The following is a 5,430-nucleotide window of genomic DNA, read 5'->3' as shown; positions in this document are numbered from 1 at the left end:
GGTCTTCATAGAACTGTTCAACTTCAGCTTCTTCAGCATTACTGGTTGAGGCATAGACTTGGATTATTGTGATATTGAATGGTTTGCCTTGGAAATGAAGAAAGATCATTCTGTCGTTTTTGAGATCGCACCAAAGTAACGCATTTCAGACTCTTTTGTTGACTATGAGGGCTACTCCGTTTCTTCTAAGGGATTCTTGCCCACAATAGTAGATACAATGGTCATCTGAGTTAAATTCATCCATTCCAGTCCATTTTAGTTCACTGATCCCTAAAATGTCAATGTTCACTCTTGCCATCTCCTGTTTCACCACTTCCAATTTACCTTGATTCATAGACCTAACATTCCAGATTCCTATGCAATACTGTCTTTACGGCATTGGACTTTACTTCCATCACCTGTCACATCCACAGCTGGGCATTGTTTTTGCTTTGACTTCATCTCTTCATTCTTTTTGGAGTTATTTCTCCACTGTTCTCCAATAGCATATTGGGCACCTATTGACCTGGGGAGTTCATCTTTCAGTGTCCTATATTTTTGCCTTTTCATACTGTTCATGGGGTTCTCAAGGCAAGAATACTGAAGTGGTTTGCCATTCCCTTCTCCAGTGGGCCACTTTTTGCAGAACTCTCTACTATGACCCATTCATCTTGGGTGGCCCTACATGGCATGGGTCATGGTTTCATTGAGTTAGACAAGGCTGTAGTCCATGTAATCAGTTTGATTAGCTTTCTGTGATTGTGGTTTTTATTCTGTCTGCCCTCTGATGGATAAGGATAACAGGCTTATGGAAGCTTCCTGATGGGAGAGACTGACTGAGGGGGAAACTGGGTCCTGTTCTGATGGGCAGGGCTATGCTCAGTAAATATTTAATCCAATTTTCTGTTGACAGACTGGGCTGTGTTCCCTCCCCGTTTTTTGACCTGAGGCCAAACTATGGTGGAGGTAATGAAGATAATGGTGACCTCCTTCCCCCGACCCTGCACCAGGCCACTGCCGACCTCTGCCTCCCCTGCAGACTCCTGGACACTCAAGGGCAAGTCTGGGTCAGTCTCTTGTGGGGTCACTGGTCCTTTCTCCTGGGTCCTGATGTGCACAAGGTTTTGTTTGTGCCTTCTAAGAGTCTGTTTTCCCAGTCCTGTGCAAGTTCTGGTGTCTCTACTGCTGCTGCTGCTAAGTCACTTCAGCCGTGTCCGACTCTGTGTGACTCCATAGACAGCAGCCCATCAGGCTCCCCCGTCCCTGGGATTCTCCAGGCAAGAACACTGGAGTGGGTTGCCATTTCCTTCTCCATCTGGTGTCTCTATGGTGGGGTTAATGGAGACCTCCTCCAAGAGGGCTTATGCCACACCCAGGTCTGCTGCACCCAGAGCCCCTGCCCCTGCGGCAGGCCACTGCTGGCCCATACCTCCTCAGAAGACACTCAAACACTCAAGAGCAGGTCTAGCTCAGTCTCTTGGAGTCTCCTGGTGTGAACAAGGTTTTGTTTGAGCCCTCTGAGCACCTCTGGTGAGTATGGGGCTTGATTCTTAACAAGATTTCGTCCCTCCTACTGTCTTGCTGTGGGGCTTCCCAGGTGGCACTAGTAGTAAAGAACCTGGCTACCAATGCAGGAGAACTAAGAGACACTGGTTTGATCTCTGGGTTGGGAAGATCCCCTGGAGGAGGAAGTGGCTACCCACTCCAGTATTCTTGCCTGGAAAACCCATGGACAGAGAAGCCTGACCGGCTACAGTCCATGGGTTCACAAAGAGTTGGACACGACTAAAGTGACTTAGCACAGCACCGTCTTGCTGGGGCTTCTCCTTTGCTCTTGGACATGGGGTACCTTCTTTTGGTGGGATCCAACATTCTCCTGTCAATGGTTGTTCAGCAGCAAGTTGTAAGTTTGGACTTGTTGCAGGAGAAGATGAGTGCACACCCTTCTACTCTGCCATCTTAAATGTCCTTTACTTTGGAGCCAATTTCCATTCATGGAGCTGCGGGGAGTGCTTCACACGAGAAGTGCCCCTGCCACTGAAGGCCAGGAGGTGGTGCAGGGGGTGACACGGCGCGACAGGAACCCTGACTCGGCCCCGAGGCGGCATAGTGATGGCTTCTCCTCAGCCACCGCACTCCAAAAGCTCTGGTCAGGAGGAGTGCCTGAAGAGGGCCAGCCTCCTGGTGTGTCAAGCTTGGACCTGTGGATTATGTCTCTCAAATGTAAGAAACTTATAATATGTATTATCATTTTAACTTTTGCTGAACACTTAGTAGGCACCAGGTCTCCTGCCTCATGTAGATTCCTTGGTGTAGCTGTCACAGCCACCTGCTCTGTGTGTGTGTGTGTGATCATTGCATCCCCATTTAACATATGAGAAAACAGAGGCCCAGAGGAGTAATTTGTCCATATCATGTGGTTTTAAGTGTTGCTGGGACATAGACTAAATAATCTAATCTTCTGGATGTTGAGAATCTGTGGCCTCAGTCAGATGCTTGCTCAGCATGTGCTGAATGGTCAGTTAGAAGGAAAAGATAAAAAATAAAGCCTGCAAAGCAGGATTTCCCTGGTGGTCCAGTGGTTAAGACTGTATTTCCAAGGCAGGATTTGAGGGTGTGATCACTGGTCAGGGAACTACGATCCCGCATACCTTGGGTATTGCCAAAAGAAATTTTAAAATCCTCCAAAACATGTGCACAATATTGACTCTGTGTGTGTGTGTGCAAGCGCACATGTGCACACTAAGTCCCTCAGTTGTGTCCAACTCTTTGTGACCCTATGGACTGTAGCCCACCAGGCTCCTCTGTCTGTGGGATTCTCCAGGCAAGAATACTGGAGTGGGTTGCCTGCCCAAGCCCTCCTCCAGGGGATCTTCCCATCCCAGGGATCGAACTCACATCTCTTATGTCTCCTGCATCGGCAGGCTGATTCTTTACCACTAGTGCCACCTGGGAAGCCCAATATTGACAATATACCACATCATGAAAAATTTGGCCTAGGGACCTCCCTGGTGGTCCAACAGTTAAGAATCTGCCTGCCAACGCAGGAGACATGGGTTCGATCCCTGGTCAGGAAAGATCCCACATGCTGCGAAGCAACCAAGCCTGTGTCCCACAACTACTAAGCCTGAGTGCTGGAACAAGAGAAGCCACTGCATGGGAAGCCTGTGCATCACAACTATAGAGTAGCTCCTGCTCAACACAATGAGAGACAGCTCACACAGCAGTGAAGACCCAGGGAAGCCATAATACATAAATAAATAAAATTGTTAAAAAAAAATTAGCCTGAAGAGCAGGGTGTGACTGGGGAGTTTATACTTTTTTGGTTTTGGTTTTTTTTTTTTTGGCTCGACGGGAACAGAAGTCTGTTTTCCCACAGTTATATTTAAAAAAAAAAAAAAACAACTTAAAAGTGTTAGGACACAAATTTGTGTTGCCAGGATGATTCCACTTTTGGAAAGAAAAACCCTGAAGTCCATGTTCATATTTATTTAGTTACCATTCAGTCGGGATTTACTGTGTGTCAGGCAAAATATTAAATGCTTTGTATTCATTTAATTTAATCTCATTTAATCAAAACAGTTCCCTTGAGGTAGGATCTATATTCCCCATGTACATCTGTGGAATTGAACATCAAGCAGCTCGGCCAAGGTCAGGGGACCCGTGAGTGGCAGGTATGGAATTCAAATTTAGCTCAGTTTTACTTCAAAGCCATTCTCTCTGCTTATTTCTCTTTCTGCTCTGGACATTTGTCTTTCTTTCTCTAAACACACACAGACACACACAGACACGCACGCATGTGGACACACGTGCAAGTATGCACACACAGAAAGAAGGCAGAAAGGGAACACAGAAGAGTCACAGTGACTGTCTCTGACTCATAGCAGCACATGTCATTTTATCTTCTTTTATGTCTTTCTACATATTCTCAATGTTCTAGAATGAGTTTATATTAAGAAAACTCTATCCAGTGATCTTTTTTTGTACAAATATGCATGTTTTCGAGTCAGCAGGATATTCAAGTTCTGGTGTCAGGCTTCAGAGCCTCTGGCTGTGGGCCTCTTTTAAAAAATCTGTTAAAAAATAAGACAGAGGAGCCAGTACCTTTGCTTCTTGGAGCTCTCTAATCCGTCCTATAATACCGGGCTTTGTAGGAAAGTTCTGCACATAAATCCCATAAAATCCCATAATGTGGAGCTGACACTGAGCCTACCCAGAACAAAATCTGCTAATGATCACAGCTTGCCAGGAGCCTGCAGAAGGATCAGACCTGTCACAGCCCCCATGCCTGCCTCCCACCTAAGCCCTTTCTAATAAGGACTCTTTTCATGAGTTTATAAAAAACACTTTTGTTTGGATCACATTGGGCTTCTATTTCATCTTACTTGAATGGTGAATGGCTGGAGGCTGGAAGGGGCTGAGGCTGGTCCTGGAGTTTTGGGACCCAGAGAAAACCACAGGTTTGTAAATCCAGCAATGGTGACCTACCTCCCAGCTCCAGCCCTCCGCCTCCCTGAGAGACTGGACCTTTGCTGCAACTGCTCTGGGTGATGCGGGTGACAAGAGTGGGCTGGAGTGGAGTAAACATTGGCTGCCCCCTGGTAGTGGTACTGGAGAGAGGGTTCTCCCCTATAAAACTGACACAGCTTTGGGCCAGATAGATAAGCACTCTGTGCCTCCACTTCCTCAGATTGAAAGGGAGGGTTGTATAAATCACCTTTCTGGGCTGTTGTAAAACCACTGAGGCTGCCTGACACTTGATTGGTGACCTTCTTTCCCTCTCTTGTCCCCCCACCCCTGCCAGACCATAAAGAAGGCTGAGCGCCAAAGAATTGACGCTTTTGAACTAGAGTTGAAGAAGACTCTTGAGAGTGCCTTGGACTGCAAGAAGTTCAAACCAGTCAATCCTAAAGGAACTCCACTCTGAGTATTCATTGGAAGGACTTATGCTGAAGCTGAAGCTCCAATACTTTGGCCACCTGATGCGAAGAGCTGACTCATTTGAAAAGCCCCTGATGCTGGGAAAGATTGAAGGCAGGAGGAGAAGGGGATAACAGAGGATGAGATGGTTGGATGGCATCGCTGACTCAATGGACATGAGGTTGAGGGAACTCCGGGAGATAGTGAAGGACAGGAGAGCCTGGCGTGCTGAATCCATGGGTTTGCAAAGTGTTGGACGTGACTTAGTGACTGAATAACAGCAACAGCAATGGTTGCTTTACAACCTTGTGTTAGTTTCTGCCGTATAGCGAAGTGAATCAGCTCTGTGCTTACGTTTATCCCCTCTTTTTTGGAGTTTCTTCCCATTTAGGTCACTAAAGAGCACTGAATAGAGTTCCCTGTGCTATACAGTAGGTTCTCATTAGTTATCTGTCTTATACATAGTATAAATAGTGTACACATGTCAATCCCAATCTCCCAGTTCAGCCCTCCGCCCCCTTGGTATCCTTA

General features: G+C 46.6%; 1 long non-coding RNA gene across 1 annotated transcript; it reads left to right on the top strand.

Annotated features, from left to right (window-relative positions):
- Positions 1–1,866: 1,866 nt before the first annotated feature.
- Positions 1,867–4,823, top strand: LOC113906173. Its single transcript, XR_003514809.1, has 3 exons — positions 1,867–2,202; positions 3,562–3,653; positions 4,784–4,823. It is a non-coding gene; the product is annotated as an uncharacterized LOC113906173 (long non-coding RNA).
- The last annotated feature ends 607 nt before the right edge of the window (positions 4,824–5,430 follow it).

This window comes from Bos indicus x Bos taurus, chromosome 16, assembly GCF_003369695.1.
Source record: "Bos indicus x Bos taurus breed Angus x Brahman F1 hybrid chromosome 16, Bos_hybrid_MaternalHap_v2.0, whole genome shotgun sequence".
In the NCBI taxonomy this organism is placed as follows: Eukaryota; Metazoa; Chordata; class Mammalia; order Artiodactyla; family Bovidae; genus Bos; species Bos indicus x Bos taurus.
This window is presented reverse-complemented; position numbering and strand designations above follow the sequence as displayed.